Raw genomic sequence first — 23,301 nt, 5'->3', positions numbered from 1 at the left:
CTTCACAGGGTAAAAATATGCAGAATGACTTGGAGAACTGTCCTGAATCTACTCAAAGGCAGTGACAGAATTTGAACTCAGGTTCTCTGATTTTTGGTCCTAATGCCATTTTCCTGCTGTGGATGTGTGAGACTCTGGGCTCAATCTCTAGCACTGAAATAAAAGATATCAAGGAACAAAGGGTCATAACAAATGCCTAGGAACGGAGGGGTCCGCAAAGATGAGGATGACAATGCATCTTGAATTTCATGACATCTGAACTTCAGTATAGCAAGAGATATTTCAAAGACCTGATGGGACAGAATCCCAACTGCTGTGATTAAGAGGAAAGGGAATGGACCTAAGTTTTACGAAAAATTCTGAAGAACTGTGCTGAGAGAAGCCTCAGAGACTGACTGTGGTTTTCAGTTCTTCTGGACACTAGACCTGTGAGAGTTCCTTTGAAGGCATCCCAGTGACAAAATCACTGTCCAGACCTGTACGACTGGAATCTTAGGGCTGGACACAAGCACTGAGATGGTCCATAAATTCCCCAGTGACCCCAATGTGCAACCAGGACTGACAACCACCAGGTTACATGGTGTGGAAAATATATACAAATACTGTTGTCCTTGTGGATCTTTGGGTGGCTTGTTCCAGGACCTCCGGCAGATCTGAGAACGCCCAAGCCCCTTATATGAAATTGTATTGCATTGTATTTGCGTAGAACTTACATATATTTTCTTCCATACTTTAAATAATCTCTAGATTATATATTCTAATACAATGTGAATGTTATGAAAATAGTTGTTATACCATAGGTTTTAGGGAATAATGACAACAAAAGGTCTGTGCCTATTTACTACAGACGAATATTTTTCAAGTCTTTCTGTTCTGTGGTTGATTGGATCTGCAGATGCAGAACCCATGAATGAGGAAGGTTGGCTGTGTATCTTACAGATTGCAGAAGCTTGAAATGCTTAATTGCTGGCTGGAGGAATTTAGATGAAAGGAAGAGAAGGCATAGTTGGTTCTGTGAAATCCTAAGAAGACAGGATTCAAAGCTGCAGTGGAGAGAGGCCTTAGAGAGGAGAGGCTTGGGAGGAAAGCATTTTGCTTTTGACTGCAGTGTTGGTTACCATCACACTTTTTTAAAAAAAATTATTTTAATCTACACTGCTTTAACTATCCAAGTGAAGACTGAAGTAACTTTTTGATGTACTTCCTACAGAGGAGAATGCACTTAAACTATTTTTCTTTGCTATGTATACTGAGTTTTGAATACAGATGATAGTTTCAAAATATTTATTTTTTTCTCACTCTGTATTGTCTCTTTTAAAACCACTTCCACCATTTACAATTATTCTGCAAACATTGTTTAAAACAATTATTCAGGAGTAATTTTATATGGAGTTTGTTTAAGTGCTGCCCACCGATATCACGTCACTGTGCCACCCCATTCCTCCAACTCCTCTGTCATTTGCCAGGTGTGTTCAGAGAGTTATGAAGTTTCCAAATTCTTGCTTAGTTGAGAATCTTTTCTTATTGCCTTCCCGAGTGAAAGGCACCACTGATGAGCATATGATTGTTTTACTTCCAAGTCCTCTATAAATGTTCTGCCAAAAGTACTTTTCACCTTGCTACAGGTACCATGATTTTCCTCCCTGTATGTTTGTAGGTGTTTCTCTTTTCTCCTTATGTTTACAATGGGTTTCCAAGAGAAGGCTCTTGGTCACTGACAGTGCCTGGAGCATGGTGAACATTTTTGGATTTCAAGGACACTTTTGCCTCTCAAAAAAGTGTTCTTAAACCAGATGGGGTAATGTATAAGTACTTTTAATCCCAGTACTAGGGAAGTTGAGGCAGGAGGATCATAAGTTTGAGGCCCACCTGGACTACAAAGCAAGGACCTGTCCCAGTGAAAAGTATACATACATATACTTTCATATCCTTTGATTTTAAAATGTTCATTTTCTTATATCTAAGGAATATTTACAAAAATATATCATGTACTTTAATACCTTGACAAACTGAGAAGCTAAGGATTTTGTCTTTACAGATTACATCCAGATCAGAATTTACTTTAAATAAAAACAAGTAATAAAATATATGCACAACACTTCCATATTGGAAAATCGGTGCTCTGAGATTACCCTTGAATTTAAAGAGGAAATCGTAACAGAATTCCCAAGTCTCTGAAAGGAAAGGAGAGCATGCCCCCCGCCACCCCTACATGCTGTGGCAGTGCCCGGGAAAGCGCCTTCTTCTCTGAGCTCACCTGACCTGTGGGCTGAGGGGTTGCACTGCCCCAACATAGGAGAGGGCCAGGTGGGCGCGAGTGAGGAGGTAGTTACTTCAGGTGGGAGGAAAGACTAATCTGTTCATTTTTCAAGTCCTTCCCCTCAGAAGGCACATGTGGAGGGCATTTGCCTGGAGAATTGTGATTTCCCAGGTGTGCCTACTGTTCATTTACTTGCTTGTCTTAGAGTTTAATGAGTGATCCTGGGGGAACTCACTCATTACCACCCTATCGGCTACAACAGTACTTGCAACACTTGCACATGGTGTCTAAGGAATCATTTGCAATATTGAATAATACCTATTTCTCTTACATTTGTGCACATGAAGGTCTAGACACCACTTGGATATGTGTGATAATTACTCTCCACACTTGCAGTGAGAAAGATATTTTCTGTTAGAATTCCAAAGAGTGTTTTCTTTTGCAAATTTATTTTTAAAAAACTCAAAATCTCCAAAAATTGGATTTCAGCTTTTATAATGTTTTGATCTTAGATTAGATATTTATTATTTATAATTTATGTTTGTCCCTCTATAGAAGAGCTTTTCTTAATTTTTATTTTTTGTACTACTGGCGATTGAATTAAGGAAGCAGTGAGCTATAGCCACAGGCCTTCAGTCCTACTTTGTTTGGGATTTTTTTCTCTCTCCCTTTCTCTCTCTCTCTCTTTTTTCTTTCTATTTATTTATTTGTTTGGTACCATTAATCTAACTTACAACCTCAGGCTTACCGGACAGGTGCTGTGCTGCTGAGCTAATCCCTGGCCCTTTCCTTTCCTTTTTAAAATTTATTTTTGAGACAGGTCTCACTAAGTTACACAGGGTAGCAATCCTCTTCCCTCAACCTCCTGAGTGTAGCTGGGATATTAGGCACCACTTCAGGCCATAAATAATTTTGAATATTTTTAAAGGAAAATAATTATGAAAACATATGAACAATGATTTTTTTTTCCTTTCTGACACTCACTTTAATTTAGGTTTTTGTTAAACACATTGAAAATGTTTCAAGTTATAATTTAATTACATTTTTATCCTTAAGTTAGTATTGTCAACAGAACACAAATTCTGGGAAAAATCCTGATTATAACAATATAATTAATGAGTTGGCTGAAATGTGAGCACAAGAGATAAAGTTTAACAAACAAATATCCATGTAACAATTTGTTAATTTTAGTTTTATTTTATTCTCATCCAACATTATTTGTTAAGAGAAGAATCCAGCCTTCAAGATAAGAATTAAGTTAAGATGCCCTTGATATGTTCCTCAGTTTAAGTTTATAAGAACCATAGCTTTCCATGGGTTTTTAAGATCATGTCATTGCAAAGATTTATTTATCTTCAGTTAGGAGGTTGAGCACATTTATTTACCAGCTTGTTAGTTTGAGCTAACTATTTAAATATTTAGGCATATGCTGTGTTGGCTTCTATTTGTATTCTTGACCTGAATCCTGCCAATGTTGACGAGAGATTTGACACTGAAGGTCAAGCTACCTATAGAGTGCTACCTGACGAGAGATTTGACACCAAAGGTCAAGTGCTACCTGTAGAGTGCCCCAGGGACCCTGCAATGGGGGACAATGTATAAACTGAAAATTTAGAATTTTCATGTCAAATGGCTGTATTAAACACTGGCATTCTGAAAGTGGTAGAATCATTTTATTACTGTAACATGGGAACTATATTCATATTATGAATTGAGTATCTTTTATCCAAAATGCTTGGGACCAGAGTGTTTCAGATTTTAAATTTTGGAATATTTGCATGCAAGTAACAATTTGAGATAGGACCCAAGCATAAATATAGAATTCATTTATGTTTTATATATACCTTATACACATAGCTCTGCGGTAATTGTATGCCGTATTTTAAATGATTCTGTGCAGGAAATCCAATCTCTTGGTGTGGGACTTTCCACTTGGGGTATCATATCAGCTCTCAAAAACCTTTGAATTTTGAAGCATTCTGACTTTTGTTTTAGGGAGGTTCAGCTATGTTAATTTTTTTCTTCATGTCTTATGATAAAGGAGCTTTCAGCAAACCTTGGAAAGGGCAGTAACTTTTAAACAAGAAAATCTCAGGGGCTGGGGATTTAGCTCAGTGGCACAGCATCTGCCTGGCAAGCGCAACGTCGTGAGTTTGATTCTTGATACCAGAAAAAAAAAAATTAAAAATAAAATAAAATAAAATAAACAAGCAAATCTGAAGGGCTGAGGGGTCTTTGTAGCACATTCAGTCTGCAGAGGCTTTTTCGCTAGTGGGCTGCAAAGCACGCTCTGGTCAGTATGCTGGTGGGTTGGTAAAGCGTAACTCAGAAGACAGATGTTTGCAATAGGCAGAGACAGGTTGACACAGGTGTCTGCGCAGATTTCTTCATGGGTGTCTGGCCTGCTCATCTTTCTACGTCCCCAGGTCCGCAAGAGCTGGTGTGGAGTGACTGTTCGAGGGACTGGCAGTTTCTAAAAGTTACAGGAAACTATAGTGTGCAGTGCTTGGGAACCTGGGTTCTGCAGCCGGAGGCCCCATGTCCAGAGCTCTTTGTGTCATTTGTTTCCTGGGTGACACCTCTTCGAGCTTCAGCCGTCTGGTCCACAAAATGCTAGTGCACATCTCAAAGGACTGGTGTGAGGATGAGAGGAGTGTACATGTGGCAAGGGCTCAGATCAGCACTATATACACAATCTTGTCTTATTTTTAAATGAAGTTTGTATTTGATTCAATTGCACAAACATTCATTTGTATGCTGCTAGAAGGGCAATGCACGTATCCTGTGTGCCAGGTACATTACCTACAGATAGCAGAGTGACCAGGCCTGGTCTCTGCCCTGCCTGGGTGTCAGCATGAGGGGGCTTCGGCTGTGGAATCCAGTGGTTACAGAACAGTCTGTTTTACAATCTGCTCCTGGGTGCCATGAGGACACGGAGGAGACACCAGCACCCCAGCCTTGAGAAGTCGGGGATTATTTTCCAGTGGAGTGGAGTGGAAACCGTCATGGGGACTCTTTGTGCCCTTGCTTCGGATGTGAGATCTCATCTGCTGGAAACATTAGGTTTTAGGGAAAAAGTGGGGTCCTCATTTGCGTTAGTCTCCTACCTTCTTTAGGCTCTGAGGGTCCTCTGACATCGCTGTTTGTCTTAGTTTATGCTAAACCCCACCTCTGGCTTTATGGGGTGTGGGTTTATCTTCCCCAGCAGTGCTTCCTTGTGAGTTTCCTGTTTCCATCAGAACCGATATATCCTGTGACGCTCACGGAGCAAGCGTGTTCAGGAGACGAGTCAAACTGCGTAGAACGCTCCCCAAAGGATTTCTTTCTTCCTCCCTTTCTTTTCTTGCTTCCTTCCTTTTTCCCCTTATCTCCCTGCTTTGCTCCTCAATTGCCCTAAATCTCAGACTTCCTCTGTAGATTCTAAACAAGGATTTCAGAGATTTTGAATCTCTTAGGGCCTCTAGGAGGGACAGAGTCTCACGTGGGCCCACTTTAGCTTTGAATGAAACAGTTGTTTTGGTGCAATCATATACACCAAAAAAAACCACCAAAAATCCATGGATAATGTAAGAAGTCCAGTATCTGTTTTCTGCCTTATAAATACATTCAGTTGACAATTCCCAACTCTTAGTCAATGGGGTGAAGACAATAAATGGACTGAAATTTTCAATGTTAAATGAGAGGGGACGAGCACCACTTACTGATAGTATTGTGTGGATTAGCTTCTCTGCCATCCCTACCTGCATGCGCCATGGCCGTGAAGGCCTGAAACCCAGGACATGTAACTTTTACACAACCTAAGGGATGAGGAGAGCTCACCTTGGTAATTTTGGGGGGCAGTACTTGGGATCAAACCCGGGTCTTATACATGTGAGACATGTGCTCTACCACTGAGATATCCCAGCCTTTTAATTTTTTTTGTGTGTGTGACAAGAACTTGCTGAATTATCCAGGTTGGCCTCAAATTTGTGATCCTCCGGTCTCAATCCCTGAATATCTGGGATTACAAGTATCTGCTACTGCACGAAGCACCTCAGGAATCCTGTGCAGAGAAAGGTGTGAAGTAGAATCCCTGCCTGCCTATCGCTCAAGGGATCCATCCACCTAACTGTTGATCATTTGATCTTTCCCTCTCTTCTGTTTATTTGCTCGTTTAACATGAAGAACTTGGAGTTCTTGTCACTTCCTGGTGATGCTACTTCCACATTCTGGGCATTCCAAAATGGGCATGCCTCCACTGCCCACAGGAGTTAACGATAAGGGCGGGGCTGAGCATGTAATCAGAGTGTACAGTGAAATGTGTCAGGAGAGTGGAGACACACAGAACTACTCTTGGTGACATTCTCACCAGACACGTGACCTGCTCAGGAACAGGAAGGTGAATCAAGGCTTTCCACGTGGATTTGGTGGTCTGGGAAGGGACTCTGGTCACAGCTGTAGGAGAGCATGAGGGCTGTGGCAGGGGGAGGCTGGGACAGGCGAGGCTGTGGGCTGTGGGTCCGGTGGAGGCTGTCTTCAGTGTTCTAGGAGGTTAAGGCAGACAGCACAGGTGAAACTCTGAGGAAACATCTCGATGGTGTGGAAATCAGAGCAGTACAGTGCTCACGTTCTTCTTATAAGTGCTTTTTTAAATACTTCAGGACGAAGAAATGAAAAAGAAGATATTAAAGCCAAGAATATCAAGGAGGGAGTTCCAAAGCACGTCTGAGGGGGTTCTGGATTTTCCTTTAAGCTGGGTGTTTTGAGGGCATAGAAAGCCTAATGAGAACCCCTAGTTCTAGCCATGGCAGTGTCAACACCGAGCTCAAACAGGGGAAACCTAACAACCAAGGGACACAAACCCGACATGGTAAGGAAAACCAAAGTCTAATAATTTAGGTTTTATTTTCCTTGGATTTTCCCAGCTGGCTTTGACAGTGATTGAATTAAGTACAATCTGCCAAAGTCTCCTTTCTCTTTGGACTGCTGGTTCCAGTTTCTGCCTCTTTGGGTCCATCCTCCTATATGCAAGAGAAGAGAAGGAAGCTTACAGATTCTCCGTGGCAGGGAGGAGCGCGGCGCGAGCTCATTCCTGGGCTGCTCTGATCAGTTCCGTTTCCCTTTCTAAAAACTATAGACTTTTTCCAAGAAGCCCGGGATGGTCTTTCACCATCCTGCGCTCTGAAGCCTAAGCGCGTTGGTTTGCCGAGCTGGTTGGCTGGCCTGCCTCCGCGGGTCCTCCAGAGGGCTCAGTTAAAAGCTGGAGGTAACGGAAAAATAGTCCAGAGAGAGAAGGGAAGGGAAAAGCAAACGCATTTCTGGTCAGCGGTTCCTGTTGCTTTTGGCGCCACAAGAGTGAGATTCCCGGGCTGCCCATGGCCTGCGGGCGGGGTCGGGGAGGGACCCCAGGAGCCTTCTCAGGGTTTTTAGCCGTTCCTGTGAAGCCTGGTTATTTATTTACTTTTGCATGTCAGTGGTTTCTAATTCACGGACACAGGTGGGGAGAAGCGGGGAGGAAGGGGTGGTGGCTTAGATGTGGCTTCAAGGTCGCCCAGAAGGACAGCTTCTTCTCCCTGAATTGGACGCTGCAGTTACAGGACGTGGCCACTGGGTGGCAGGCTTCCCTGCGGTCCGAGGACAAGCGGGCTGCTCTGGGTCCAATCCCACAGACAGGGGTACCGGGCTGGGGGCTGCCCCTGGGTAGGCGTGGACGTGTCAAACCGGAAATCTTCCAGAAACGGAGGCCCTTGGGCATATTAGGCTGCCTAGCACTCCGAAGCCAGTCCCTCTAGGCTTGTTGCTGTGTGTTGGTGCTAGGAGTAACTTTAGATGGGGTTCAGTTTCTCCCAGGGAAGCCCCTTTGTGGAAGGTGAAAACGGACTAGCAATGTACTGGATTCTCAGCTCACCTCCGGGCCGAAACAAGGTCTGTGTGTAGGATGCGGCTCCCATTTAATGTCTTCGGATGTGTGAAGGGGCTTTGTCTGCCTGTTTCTGAAACACCGTCGGTGGTAGCCTGTGAGTTCCAAGACCGGGCATGTGTTCCTCTTACTCGTTCTGGAGCTCGGGGCTGAGTGTGGCCGTCGTGCAGGGCGACAGGGAGGGATGACCCACCTTGCACCACGCAGTTCCTCACGTGCTAAGCTCAGGCTCTGGGCCTCACCACGGCTCCCAGCAGGGGGAGGAGCATCTGGACCCTGTTCCAGGAGACACAGGGGCATTGAACCTGAAAGGAGGGATCCCCACCTCTACTGCTGTCACCCCAAGGCCAATCCGAGCTCTGTCTGGGATTCTAGGTCAAAACTGGCATCAAAATACTTGTCTTAACATTCAGGTGTTTGCGGCTGGGAATACTCAGCCACGCGGCTTGCACCTGTACCTCTCAGTGGACACTTGAAGGCCGCCTCCTTTCCATCCTTCCTGCTAATTTCCTTTCCTCTCTTGTCCTTCCTGCCTCTTGCATCTCTCTGCTGCATCCTTGGCTCTTCTCACTTTATTATCTCTTCCTAAATCTTCTCATCGTAGCCTTGCAGCCTGCTGTGGCTCTGATCCGAGATGTCTGCGAAGGCTGGGCACAGTTAGCAAGTGGAGGGAACTCTAAGATGTGGGGGCCCCTGTAAGTGAGGTCACTGGGGGCACAGCCTTGATGGAGATGCTGCTCCTCTGGTCCCTTCCGGTCTCTCTCTTTCTCTGATTCTTCCTCCAGCACCTGCCATGATGTTCTGTTGTGTCACAAGCCAAGGGCGACTGGGCCTAGTGACCGTGGACCTCTAAAGCCATGAGCCGAAACACATCTACAGGTTGATTTTCATACGTATTTCGGTCACAGTGATGGAAAGCTGGCTGACACTGGATCATCTGTCACACTTTTCATTATTCTTTATTACTGTGATGGCCACTGTGGAGGCTCCCTTCATGTGCCAGCTTGACTTGACTGTGTTGTGCAGATATAGGGTCAAACTCCAGTTTAGATGAGGTGCTGAAGGTAGTTTTCAGATGTGATTACACTTAAATGAGTAGACTTTGGGTAAAGCAGATCACCTCCCATGGTTGTGTGTGTGTGTGTGTGTGTGTGTGTGTGTGTGTGTGTGTAGGCTTGCACAGTCTTGGCCTCAAGAGAGAAGACCATGGTACTCAGAGGAAGGAGGAATTCTGCCTCCAGAATTTGGACTCAAGACTGCATCAACAATTTGCTGGGACTGGCCAGCCTTTGAGGATTTAGACTTGCCTGTCCCCGCTGTCCCAGGTTGATTCCTTAAAATCAGAGCATGCCCTCCCCATTCTGTTCCTCTGGAAAGCCCCGTGTAACACACGCCTCTCTGCACTGTAAGTGCCCTCATGGAAATGTGTTCTCTCTGCAGTCCCTCCAGCTGGAGGGTGTTCATTTTCTCATCTCAGTGTCCTGACACCAGAAATGGAATATTCTTCCAGTACTTACCACTGTTTCTAGATATTTTATAAAGGTTTGCCTTCCACTGTGGCCCTTACTAACCCAAAAAACAATGCTTCCTTGTCTTTCCTCTGCTGCACCATGGGCTGTGTTTCCATGTTAGCTGAGAACTTGGACCTGTTTCCAGTTCTTCTCTACCTTATTGTCTGCCATAACCCAAGCTCAACATTATATCCAGGCCCCTGCCCAGTTGTCACCGTCTGCTCCCTGTCCTGACCTCCTGCTCCGGTGACTTGTATCTTCCCCCTCCAGTCATACTCTTGCAGCTGGACCTTGGCATCCTGGAGAGCTCCTTCCCAGCAAGGCCAGCAAGGCCAGCGGCGACTGCCTGTCTGGACTCTTGCTGCTTCCATGTTCTTGGGAGCTGATCTTGGAGCCCACAGACACCTCTGGGCTCCTGGACAGTTCTCTCCAGGCTGTTGGACCCTTTCCACATCTCCCTGCCCTCCCCATGCTCCACCCTTGGTTCCCCTACTCTGCCTTCTTTGCTGCACTATATGCATCTGAATGGCAGAGCTAGCCTGACTGTGTTTACTTTGCATATTTAGAGTAGGGCAGCACTGCAGTGTAAATATGTTTGTGTAATGAATGAATTTCACATATGCTTAATCAGTCCCCATGCCTGCTCTGTGCTATAAGCCATTGCCTTTGATTTTACATATTGGGAAGGAGAGTAGTGGTAAAAAGAACTAAGCAACCATGTTCACTTTCCAACAGATTTTTAAATTACAATTTTATAGCTAAAATTCCTGGCTTCTTAACTGAAGTAGAATTCAGAATTTTGCACCAATTTCTTCTCTTATTTACAGTTATAGCCCTTCATGCCTTATTGAAACCTCCTGCCTGTTCACTTCCAGTTTCCCTTTACCACTTCGTCCCCTGATTCTTACAGCTCTTTGAGCTCCTATTTCCTGGGGGAATGAGACTATCAGGAATTATATTTCCACGTGCTTCTGAGGAGCTCATCGAAGTCTCCTGTTGTCCTTCCGCCTCACCTCCTAACGAATGGATATTGAAGTATCCACCTGTTCCCAGGCAACAAGCCCCTTTAAGGCTGGACCCCTCTAGAACCTCAGCAAGTGCTTTCCTGTTCCTTCCCAGAAAGGGAAGGATAGGCAACAGTGAGTGTGTCTGGCCATGGGTCATGGAAGAGGTGGGAGTGGGGACTCAGAGAGGGGCCGTATTTCCTGGAGCCTTGCCTGGTATCAAGAGCCATGAGCTGAGCTTGTGAGAGAGTGTAAGGTGCTCATGGGTGGGGCCAGCACAGGCCAGGCTCCCAGCTTGGGTTACTCGCTGAGCTCTGTCGGGATTACCTCCTCAGCTGCGAGCGTGCAGGCCCATGGTGCTTCCTGGCAGAGCAGAGCAATCTCTCCACTGGGCCCCATGTGCTGCATGGAATTTTCACTTTTCTCTGTACCAGGATGTCCAGGTGGAAGGAGGCTGAGCGGGAGCCTAGGGGCACTGCTAGTATCCCCAGGTGTCCCTAGGGCAAAAGACAAGCCAGAGCTCCCTGTGCCAGGCCTCATTTCAGCTGGGACGCAGGCTCCTGATTCCATTTTGAAAGCCTTGAAGAGAGTTCCAGCCCTCTCTTCTTGTCATTTCTTTCCTGGCCCTGCCGTCACTGCCTCCATCTGGTGTGGCTGCGCCGATGTGAGTCACCTGCCGGCAGCACCTCATGTGACCTAAGCAGAAGGCAATAACCCCTTCCTTTCTAAGCATGTTTGGGTTCTGCTTTGCTGTAAACCACCCCCAAGTTGGATCCTATCGACCTCAGAAGTGCTGTGAGGACAAGGGAGTGGTAGAGATTTTATGGGTTTTCGGTGGGAAAGGAATACAGGGCTCCACAGGCCAACCCCTGCGGTCATATTGCATGTGGGCCATAAGGATATTCAGAAACACTGAGGCTAAAGGAAGAAAAGCCGGGCTTCTTGGGAAGCACCTGCTCTGTATTCTCATCCCTAAGTCAGGCTGCTTTCCTCATCCTCTAAAAAGAGGCTGCACGCTGCCCGGACAAACCCTCAGCACCCTGCGCGGCAGACAGGGCCTGTCCAGCTCTCTCCAGAACCTCCCACCGCGCGGCGCCCACCCCGGAAAGGGCCGGTGCCCGGCAGGGAGAGTTCACACTACCGACCTCGTGATCACTGCTGGGGACCAGCGCAGATGCCTCCTCCGCGGTTCTGCCCCGCCCAGCCCATCTCTGGCCCCAGCTGTCCCTGCCCAGGGCGTGGCGCCCGGCTGAGCCCGGGGAAGCGCTTTCGGAAGGGCGCGGCAGTTGAGGGTGTGCAGCGGAGGCAGAGGAGCCCAGGGGCGCTGCCGGGCCTCAGGGTGACTTTTGCTCTCTTGTCTCTTTCCCAGCGTCTCACAGGTGTGCAGCACGCCGCGTTCGGCCAGAAGAGGGCGCTGCGGCGCAGAGCACAGTAGCTCTGGAGGGTGCGGTGCAGGGGAGCAGCGCAGAGGGGCTGCTACTGTGCACGAAGGCAGGGAGGAGACCCCCCTCCGCAAGTCCCGCTCCGCTCATCAAGCGCCCAGCTGAAAGGCGTCCAGCGCCCGTCCTTCCGCGAGAAGCGCCCTCTCCTCCGAGAAGGCGGGTTCTTTCTTGCTGCTCCCTTTCCACCCCAAACTCACCCGTCTTTTTCTTTAAAACGTGCGGCGCAGAGGGACTGACTCTACAGCTCCCTGTAACTCACCGAGCGCGGCAGCTCGAGCAGAGCGTTTCTCCTAGTGTTGCAGGTCAGTATCGACGAAAGAACACACAGGATTTAGGAGAAAGGGGGAAAACAGAACACTGAGCATTTATAGTGAGCTAAATGAATTTTTATTCATGTCATTGTTACGTGCGGTATGCCAGGTGCCCAAATATTATGTAGTGGTGTTTCTTCCTTGAACGCTACGCTTGAATTCATATACTTTTCCTTATGATGAGATCTCACACCGCACCTGTCAGGATGGCTGTTACCAAAACATCAGCCAGTGTTAGGACGCGAAGAGATGAGAGCCCAGGGACCGTTCGTGGGAACGCGCAGTGGTGCAGCTGCTATGGAAAACGGTACGGATGGTCCTCAAAAAATACAAAAGTAAAACTACTGCCTGATCCAGGAATTCCACTTCTGCGTCTTTATCCAGAAGAAACAAAATCAAGGCCTTGAAGAGATATGAACACCCTCGTGCTCATTGGGGCATTACTGTCAATGGCTGGGAGGGGAAACTTCCTCAGTGTCTTTGGGCACAGGAATGGATAAAACGTGTGCACGTCAAAAAAGTCAAGTTATTGAAACCTGTGTTTTTTTTTTTCTCTTTCTTGTTTTTTTTATTAAATGTTATTTCACAAAGACAGTTATAAAGCTACTTAAAAAATACAAAAAGCCACCAACATATGTACACCAAAGGAGTAGTATTTATTCCTCCTTTAAAGTGCAGGAACTCCTGCCATGCGTGAGGCCTGGATGAGCCTGGAGGACACAATGCTGAGTGAAAGAAGCCAGGCGTCCCGGAGCTCAGTGATTTCTACACGCAGTAAGCATCTTCTTGGTTATCTCTGGAAACCGATCCCCTGCATCTGTGCGGCCTTTAATGAGTGTGGTCTATCCAGGATTGGAACCTAGCTGTAGCGCCTCTTATTGAGCATTTATTCTGCGCCAGCCTGAAGGCAGGCTGTTGGCGCTTTTCTTTGCAGTCCTGCCAGCAGCCCAGCCTGTGAGTACAGCAGGTGTAGCGCTGTGTGGCTGCAGGGACAAGCCATCTAGGTTCAGACTTGGCTCCCAACTCACGCTGGGCCTTTGTTTTTTCATTTGTACAAAGTGGGTAATAATAGCACATAAAGCAGAGAGGCTTATGGGATGGAACAGTCCCACACATGCCACGGACAGAGAACAGAGATAGTAAGATAGTAAGCAATAAACAGAATATTACAAGTCACCCCTCGATGTGCCAGGATTCAAGCAACCATGGCTTGGGTACTTTGGGGTTAGGGCTAGGGTGTCTGGGTCTGGACTGGACACAGACTTCTTGCTGTTATTACTCCCTAAACAATAGAGTAGAAAGCTATTTATTTAGCACTGACATTGCACCTGGTATTTCAAGTCATTTAGGACATTTAGGAATGATTTATAGTCTATGGAAGGATGTGCGTAGGTTATACGCAAACGCTACGTTTATATAAGACACTTGAAGATCCGGGACTTTACCATCTGCAGGAGGTCCCTGAACCAATCCCAGGAGGCTACCAAAGGACAGCTGTACTTTGAATTCTGTATTATACAGAAGGGGAAATCTAGTCAGACAAGGTAAGCAACAGACGTGTGTTAGAGCTGAATCCAGTGTCTCTTTTATTCCAAAGCCCAATTTCCGGTTAGCTCTGTGGATACATTCAAAACCACTGTGATGGTGTCGGAACTGAGCTGCTGATGTGGCTACTTGGTTCTGCTGCCTACAGCCCTGCTCTGGGGCCTAGATGGTGACTGTCTCGGCAGGTCAGATGCAGAAGGTAGCTCTGCACCGTCCTCTCCTACTGTACTCCACCCTTGTGACCTTCAGGGGGAGCCATTGAACTGCGTTGGCCAAGTTCTGTATCAGAGGACCCCATGGTACAATTTGAAATTTCCCACAGTAAAAACAAAAACTCAAATGACTAAAACCCAGGTTGCTAAGACTTTTGTGTTTATGACAAAACAGCTCTTCAAAAACAAAACTGCTCCACTGCAGGGATGAAAAGACTCTTTAGAAGTCAAGGTTATTGAAACCTGTGTTTTTTTTCTCTTTCTTGTTTTTTTTTATTAAATGTTATTTCACAAAGACAGTTATAAAGCTACTTAAAAAATACAAAAAGCCACCAACATACATACACCAAGTCTGGAAACAGTAACAGTGTCAGAGTCCTCAGCCTTAACCTTGTCAGGAAAGGTGATCCAAAGCCTATCTTTCCAGGGTAGGATAAAACAAACGTTCAACTCTGGTTAATGCTTACAGGAATTTTACACGTCAGAGGGCATGAAAACCCTGGAAATTCAGTAGGACCAATTTTCCCTTTCCTTATTTGCCAGATCTGAGTTCCAAACAGGTCAGCTTCCCTGGACATGTTCAACAGGAAAGCCCAGCCTTTCCAACACACAGCCTGTGCCTGCTCGGGTGCTGCCCTGTCCACCTCCCAACCCGGCCTAACCCGACCCAGCCTAAGCCTCTACTGGCCTCGGCAGTCACCTCCCTGGGTGCTGGTTTGGGCTTAAGAGCATGGGAGCTCCTGGAAAATTGTCGAAGCCCCACACTGTTACCCTTTTGTCTACCCGCATTGCAGTCGTGGTCACTATTTGGCTGTCTCTTCTCTCAAGTATAAACAGAACCACTCTGCTCTACAGAGCATGCTTTAGGGACCGGACTGTGGGATCGTGGACCAGCACTTGCCTAGCGTGCACAAGGCCCTGGGTTAGGTGCCCATGACTGCGAAAGGAGAGGGGAGGAAAGAGGGAGGGAGGAGGAGAGGTGGAGGAGGGGTGAAGGAGGGAGTGCAAGCGGGAGAGAAGGAGGATGCTTGTATGGAGATCATCTGGGATGCATTTTCAGACGGCCTGTGCAAGGGGAAATTTTTGAGTGAATTAGCCCATTTCAGCTTCCCACACAGCCTCTCTGAGCGTCCCTGCTTTAGAGGCTGTAAAGGAGTAAGGGGACTCAAACATCACACACCCCTGAAGTGGCAATATTGAGGTTCTAGCTCTTTTGATTTAAGTCCAGGTGTCTTTAGCCAGAGCTTTGACTTTCGCTGGATGGCAGAGGAGACTGAAGGTCAGATTCACTCAGGTGCATGGCTCGCCTCTCCTCCCCTTTGCAGGGCTCCCAGCACAGTGCTGGTCAGAGGATCTTTGCTCTGCAGCCCTCAGCCCCTGAGACTCCATCACGCTCCAAAGTGCACCCTTATTCAGAACGCCCTCACTGCGGGACCCGGTGAGACCTAGCCGATGGGACACAGGCGCCAGCAGGCCCCTCAGATCACCCAGGCCCCCACTCTGGGCTTAGCCTTCCCAGCCTCCACATTCACTGTTCATCTCCCCTGAATTCTTCGGCTCTGCCAAAAGCAGATACCACTAGAAAGAATGGCTGTGGTGTCTCTGATGTCTAGATGTGATCTAGCTTCTAACTTCTTTCCGAATCTGAAAGCAAAACTAGGGAGCAAAAGGAGGAGAGTAAGGAAGCAGAATGGGTGAAGGCTGCCTTCTCGTCTGACTTGGGGCAGACCGAGGCCTGCATAAGTGGATTCTGAACCGCCCCCCAGGGGAATACAGGGCTCCCGGGGCCTGTCACAGAACCAGCTCCCTGCCTGGCTGCTTGCACAGGCCCCACAAGCACTTTCCTGGCACCCATGTGGCTGTGAGCGCCTGCTGTTTTCTGCCGTGCGTATGGGTGAGCCTCAGTAGTGACTGAAAAATCAGGCTACTAGAGAAAACATCTAACTCACTTCTTAGGGGGTCACTTATGAAAATGACCTTAAAAGAAAGTTTAAAGAAAAAAAATAATAGTTTAACTCATTAAAAAAGTCAAGTCTATCTGCTTTTTAAAAAAATTTAACTAAGTTTATTGGTACAGCCTCTGCCTTTTTTTGAAATAAACAGATAGTTAATAGTTTTCAGGCCCTGGCTGGGGTTTTTTCTCTTTCTTTTGTTTCTAAGAGGTGTTTGTACCTCCCCTTTCACAAGAAATTTCACACCTCCCTGTGAATTGGTCATAACCTTGAACACTGAGCTAACTTCCTTAGGTCTGAGGGAACCCTTTTAGGATCTCTCTACAAATACAGTCTCCAGCATTTGAATCCTGGAGAAGCTTCAATCCACAAATCCTGGCCACTCCACCAGCAAGCCCGGTGCAGAGTTCCTGTCTGTGAAGGCCATGGAGGTTCACCGTGTTAGAGATTTCCAATGATATCTATCGCCAGTGGGCAATGCTATACACAGCCGGGCCTAAGGGTGCTGGTGTGTGTTTCTCCTGGGCAGAAGGCAGCTGGATTCTAACTTCCTTCAAGCAAGCCACACTTGTGACTTGCACGGCAGAACAGACAGGGTGTTGGAGTGTCAGGCGGCTCTCTCTCTCTCACAAACACACACACACACACACACACACACACACACACACACACACACGTAGTCCCTGCTTCTCCCCTCAGCCTTTCAGCCAGGGTGGTCCTGATAACAACTCTACAGGGCAGAGAATTCTTCCCTGCTGGCCGGCAGGCAGGGGTGGAGTTGTGCAAGGAGGTGAGTAGGATCTGGAAAGTTATGGGGCAGCCTCCCCAACATTTACCTCTCCCTCTTTCACTTTTCTTTCTTACTATTTGGGACTTTCCTGGTTTGTCTTCTGCTGCTGTGGGTGATAAAGTCCCCTCTACTTCTTGCAACTTTTCCAGTAAGTGTGGAGGGCTGACATGCACCTCTTTCTGGTGGCTATTCCTTTCAGGACACCAGTGAAGTTTCCCAAATTAGCAAGTGGCTAGTTTGATCTCTTGATCTCTGGGATGAGCTCTGGACTAACCTGGCTGCTTCACAGAATGTGGCTGGGCTCATGCTTCCCCGTCCCAAGGCACCCAGGGAGTTGGAGCCCTGAGTCACTCTCACTGTGGCACCAGCAGCGCCAGCCAGGCTGGGGTGGGCAGGGCGGGGCCTGGCAAAGCCAGAGCCTCTTTACTGCTCCTTCCTACGCATCTGCTGGATGGGAGCCTCGGTCACCAACCCCACCCTGCTCAACACAATTCAAGGCTTCAGATTGCTCTTTCTTTTTTATTTTATTTAGTAACTGGGCTCAGCCCAGGAAACTCCAGCTTCCAATCCTTGAGTGTTTTGACTCAGGCACCGTAAACTGTCTGATTTCTTGGACAAACACAATCTTGAGGAATTTTTCTCTTTACACAATGCCTGGGCTTTGTGAATGTCCTGACTCCCCATTCAGGTCTTGGTGTTTTTTTTCCCCTTCCTACAGACGTCAAACTCCTTAAAATAAATATTCCCTTTGGTTTGGGGGCCCTTTCCTTTGGATTACTCACCTTTGTCTCTGGGTTTAGCAAGCAGCTGCAGGCGGAGATAGGGTTTAGAGCAATCAGTAGGGCTGTGAAACCCAGCTCACATGTTAGATTTCAGTGACTGGCGTTGACCTTCGGCTCTGAGGGTTTTGTTCCTGGGTCACAGGGTGCAGTGTGGCACCCTATTCATTCCTTTCCTGAGTGGCTGCTGGGTGTCCTCCTGCTCTGCCTTCCCCCTCCCCTGAGTCCCTGTGCTTCATTTCTCTTCCAAAAGCAAATCTGGTCAGCTCTCCCTTCCCCTGCTGGAAATCCCACTCCTCAGTCAGTGACCTGGGCCTTCACTTAGGGCTGAACCCACCTACCCCTAGTCTCTTCCCATCCCTTCCTCAGTATGGGCCCTGCTGCACCCCTCCCCAGTGTGACGGCCGCACCTTCTGCCCAAACGTCTTCTCCCTCCTGTATTTTGTTCAAGCTCAGACATAAAAGCCCATTTTCAGTGGGGCTGGGTAAGACCTGGACAGTTGATCCTGTTATAGCACTTGTAGTAGACTGCCGCTAACAACTTCCCGCCCTCCAAGAGCAGTGAGCTGACTGCTACCATTATTATTTCAATCTAGTTAGACTCCTACCTACTCTTAGTTTTTCTTTTTCTTCTCCTATTTCTTTGTCCTCCTGTTCCTTCTCCTTTTTGTAGCTAACAATGTGTTCTTCACAGCCTCTTCTAGACCAGATGTGATACCTGGTATTCTAAGAAAAAAGTTTTACCTGCTATTTCTTCTTTTCATTATTAGGTATCTGCAATACCTAAGCATGGCCCAGGTATTTTATATTTATGATCTCATTTAAACATCTTGTTTAAAACACTGTCTAAGTGAAATATTCTTTTCATTTTCATATGAGAGAGACTGAAGTTTAGTGAATTGAAATCAATGTTTTAAGGTTACATTGCTAGCAGAGGCAGATATTGTGCACAGGTCTCTGCCCCAATCCTGGTTCTGTTGGAGTCTCCCGTAGCAATCGCCTGAGGTGCAACTCTGAGCACGGGAGGGGGCTGGAAGACAGACCCAGGGGCTTGCTATAGCTGCGTCTTCTCATTGCAAGCTGGAGCTGGGTGCAGGAAAGTGGGGCCCTCTGATAATGGCTGAAGGCAACAGGTTCATAACAAACAGGCTGCAACTGTTAGGCATTCTGAAGAGGTAAGAGAGTAAGGATTATCTTATTTCTCCACCCTGATTCCCTATCCCACTCTCAGATTTGTTATGTTTTCCTTGCCAAAGGCATTTGTCCTCAGAGGCAGCTGCAATGAGCCTTAGTTTCTAGGGGAAAGCCAGGGGATTTGTGTCTTTAAACTGGGGAGCAGGGGCAAGCACTTCTGGTGGACTTCGGCATAGGATCGCCTAGAAGCCATGTGGAGACATGCGCGGGGGAAGGAATGAAGCCCTGGGGGACATGAACAGGACAGCGAGTGCATACCATGGGCTGGGGCAGGACGGGCCACAGCGGTGCTGGATGAAGTTGCAGTTTGGGGTCTTGGTCACACGTGTAGTCTGTTGCTCAGTTGACATCACTTGCTGAGGGCCTCCGGCTCTCTGGTGTCCTAGCCTCTGTTCCTCTTCTTCCTTTGTTGGCTAGGATCCATCAGGCTCCATTGTCAGTGCATGGTTATTAACATGCCTACTGTGTGCTAGACACTGGGAAGGGACACAGCCGTAAGACTTGGCTCTTCCTTTAGAAGCTGAGGCTGGGAAGACACAATCCAGGTCAAGTATCTCTTATTCAAAACACAATGAGAAGTGTTTCAGAGTTTGAGCTTTCTTGGGTTTTAGAATATTTTAGTTTATTAAAGAAATAACTTGAGACCCCAGTCTAAACTAAATTAAATTTGTTTATGTTTCACGTATACCTTCTATACATAGCTTGAAGGTATTTATACATCATTCTAAATAATTTTGTATTGGGTACTAATTTTCATGGTGGGGAATTTTCCTCCTGTGGCATTATGCCTCTGCTCCAGAAGTTTCAAATTTTGGATATTTGGATTAGGGATAATTGATTTGTAATTGATTTTTATATTGAGTCCCCTGTTTTAACTGCTTTTTTTGGAATCCTTTACTATGTTTCAGGACTAAGATGGGGAAAGGCCAGTGGGCAAGCAAGACACCAAGGGGTAGAAGGGGCTGTCATTCAGAAAAAGGGAACCCAGCAGGGTGTGTGCTGCTTTATGTGGGGTAGTCACAGAGTGAGGGCTGTCCCTGAGGCAGAACCAGAGCCGAGCTCATGCTTGTGTCGCTGTGCATGTTTGTGATGCTATTGGCCTCATTACTGAGGTAGGACTCCTGGTATAGCAGCTTGGTTCTAGTTATGGAAACATTCAGGTCAGCATTTTAAACTGGGTCTTTCCCAGAGACCCCTTGAAGTTCGGTGGGAAGGAGATGGCAAGAGAGCCGGCTCCCAGCAGTAAAGCATCTAACATGGATCTCTCTGATTCTGTCACCCATTTCAGCACTGTGTTCTCTGTTTCCTGCTGAAAAGCAACTGCTGAAGCGGGTTACCTTGCGAGTTTACTGCATTCCTGTCCCTCCTTTTTCAGACTCCAGAACCAGGTCCCTGCACTGTCTCCTCTCCTAAGTAATGGCCCACTGGACTGTGACACTTATTTGGGGAGCTGCCCTGCCTTAACAGGTCTGCCCAAGTTGTGCTAAAGTCGAGAAAGAACCATTTCATCAAAGCTAATTGGTGCTTAGAACATATCTCTGAGCTTCTTCTACTCACCTCTTTTCTTCAAAAACAGGAAGTAGTTTCAGGCCAGTATAAATCAGCTTCGGTAACCTGGGGTTTGGGTTTCACTAGAGATCAAGAAAGTTGGTTAAATCTTGATGAGTTAGATCCTTTTGTTTTTCTTGGCTTCTAGATGTTTCTCTCTGTCCTGCCTCTATGCCTTGGTTCAGGTTTGAACTTCTTAGGGGAGATGTCTTAGTTACTTTTCTCTTGTTGCTGAGACAAATTACCTGACAGCCAAAGTTAAAGGTGGAAAGGTTTATTTAGCTCACAGTTTGTAGAGGTTTCAGTCTGTGATCGGCTGGCTCCAAGGTGGGGTAGCATGGCAGAGGGGCATCAGAGGAGAAACAGTTCATGGTAGCAACTCATGGCTTTTGCTGAAAAGGAAGCTAGCAAAGGAGAAGGCAAGCCTCTTTCTATCCCTTATACTGTATCCAGGCTACCGGGATCAGGGCAGTGCCAAACCGGACTGATTTAGTAATCACACACTCTTAATTCCAGTGTCACACACTCTAGATTCAGCCACCTCTGAAAAAAGCCCCATCTATGACCCATGAGGCTTTAGAGGGGCATCTAGATCCAAACCATAACTGGAGACCTTCAAGAAAGAACAGGAGATCCACTCACCCAAGTGTTTCAAGAGCAATTTCTGCAGGTGAGCAGTTGTCTATGGTGGTTGAAAGAGAGGTACAGCTTCCGGTTCTGGAATTTTTTGTTTCTGTGCATGTAATGGGGTTCCACTCTATTGCTCAGGCTGACCCAGAACCCTTGGGCTGAAGCTATCCTCCTGTCTCAGCCTCCTGAGTAACTGGGTCTACATACGTGGACCATCACACCTGGCTAGAAATCTGTTGTTTTTTCTTTTTTAGATGTAACTTGGTTGATTCTACTACTTTAGAACCTAAGTAATACATTTATCTGTTTCATCATTAAGAGTGAAAATATAAAATATCAGTTCTGCTTATTTTTAGGAGAAATGGTTTGGCTTCACTCTAAAATTTTACTGTTCTGCTGGGATGGATGAAGACACAGACACAAGGCTGCAGGTGGCTGGTGACCAGGGCAGGAAGCAAGGCTTTGTGTAGACTCCAATTCTATGCACAGCCCAGTGCAGGGAGTAACTTGTGTAGATCTTCTTCCCCGTCTGCTGTCTGTGCCACGGTCCCTCCCCTCCATCTTTTCCCAGTCTTTATCCACTCTACTTTCTCCCCTCTTGTAAACCTGAATTCCTTTCTGTGTAAAAATATGAAACCTTCCTTCCTGGCAGACAGACTGTATAATGAACAAGAAGTGTCCTTGTCCCACTGTTGAGGAGATATCCTTACTGACCCCACCTCGCTTCGTTACTAGATGCTGAAAAATGTTACAACATGGAAAAGAATCCAGAGATGAAATCAGTTGTTGGGGTCAAGGCATAGCTTAGGCCAAGACCCAAAAATTCCAACAGGGCTGTGGAGCAAGAGATCCACACAGGGTCACCTGTCTGGGCTGCCATCCTGGCGTCTGTGCTTCCTCCTCCTGGCTTCCTTGCAGCAGCATCTGGAGGCCCTGACTATTCTCCCAGCCCTTTGCTGCCATCATATCTGTCCTGAGGCTATCTCTGGGCTTCTCAGTGTGGACTTTCTTGGAAACAGGTGTGGTGTTTCCCCGAGTCAAGATCTCCGGGTTCCCTAGGCTCTGCACAGCTTCGTTGCACAAAGAGGAATGATGTGCAGGGTTCCCGGGCTTCCGCTGGGAGAGAAGAATGCTTACAGCTTTGCCTGGAGACATTTGTTGAAGTCATGTTTTAAGAGCCACATCACATCTGATGCAACATGAACCGACCACCAGGCTGCAAGATGCATAGGTTCTCAGGCTCAGGGACCCTATGGGAAATTGCTATAAGGCCCCATGGCCTGGGAAACTGGCCGAGAGGTTTTATAGAGTGACTAATATCCTACAGGGATCAGCCGGGTCCCTGGACTTGCAACAGGGTCAGCAGACCAAACCCCTCTGGTAGCACCCCTGGGACTGCTCACATCCATCTGGAAGGAACTAGTCTGATTGATTCAGGGCTTCTTTCCCTTCCCTGCCTTTCACTACAGCCATGTGATTTACACATCATTTCATGTTTTCTGCTGGGAAGCCCCAAAGCATTTAAAGACATGCAGTGAGTCTTAAGCTACAGTCAAATGTGGTGCGGCTGGGGAAAGGGAGTTTCTGCAAAGAGAAAGAGACAGCTGAAGCAGTGACCCAGGAATCGGAGTCTCTAAGATTTGCGATTGTATTCTTAGGTTTTCTTTTGATACTATAATATTGTAATGAATAATCCTGTCACCTTTGACTCTGTATTGAATCTAATTTACTTTTTTCCCACTTGGAGTCACTGGGACAGGGGGTGATTCAGGTTTGGATCCTCAGCAGCTGTTCCCAAGCTGGGGCTTTGTCTCCTCTGTCTGGTGTCAAGGGTAGCCCTGCTTGGCTTCTGCTGTCCATAGTGTAAGAGGAAGGATCTCCAAATCCCTGCTCACCCCAAACTCCTGCAAGGCTCTGGGGCACATAGCCAGCCAGGGTCCCTGGCCAGCCGCTGCGGCTCAGTTCTCTTCCTTTTCTTTTTTCTTTTTTTCTTTTTGTATATTAAAGAGACAAGGGGAAAAAAAATACACACACACAAAAAAATCAATAAAGAAGTTCAAAACAAGATGATAGGAAATTAACCATAGTTATTATATTGCATATTGTTACTTCAAAGTAGTTGCTCATATCACCAGGAAGACGCATACAAAACTGATCAAACAATATAAGCACTAACTGTTCCTTTCAATGAACTAGTAGAAATTATCTTAGCTATCTTGTGTGT

At 46.8% G+C, this 23,301-nt stretch overlaps 1 protein-coding gene across 1 annotated transcript in view; it reads left to right on the top strand.

Moving 5' to 3' along the window:
• The first annotated feature begins 16,828 nt into the window (after nucleotides 1-16,828).
• Ets1 (v-ets avian erythroblastosis virus E26 oncogene homolog 1) overlaps nucleotides 16,829-23,301 on the top strand; it is a 168,660-nt gene continuing 162,187 nt past the window's right edge. Inside the window, exon 1 of the mRNA XM_005378526.2 lies at nucleotides 16,829-16,926. The gene's annotated coding sequence lies outside the window, so the exon portion shown is untranslated. The remainder of the gene's footprint in view (nucleotides 16,927-23,301) is intronic.

The sequence above is a fragment of the Chinchilla lanigera genome, unplaced genomic scaffold, assembly GCF_000276665.1.
Source record: "Chinchilla lanigera isolate Chin_1 unplaced genomic scaffold, ChiLan1.0 scaffold00011, whole genome shotgun sequence".
Lineage (NCBI taxonomy): Eukaryota > Metazoa > Chordata > Mammalia > Rodentia > Chinchillidae > Chinchilla > Chinchilla lanigera.
This window is presented reverse-complemented; position numbering and strand designations above follow the sequence as displayed.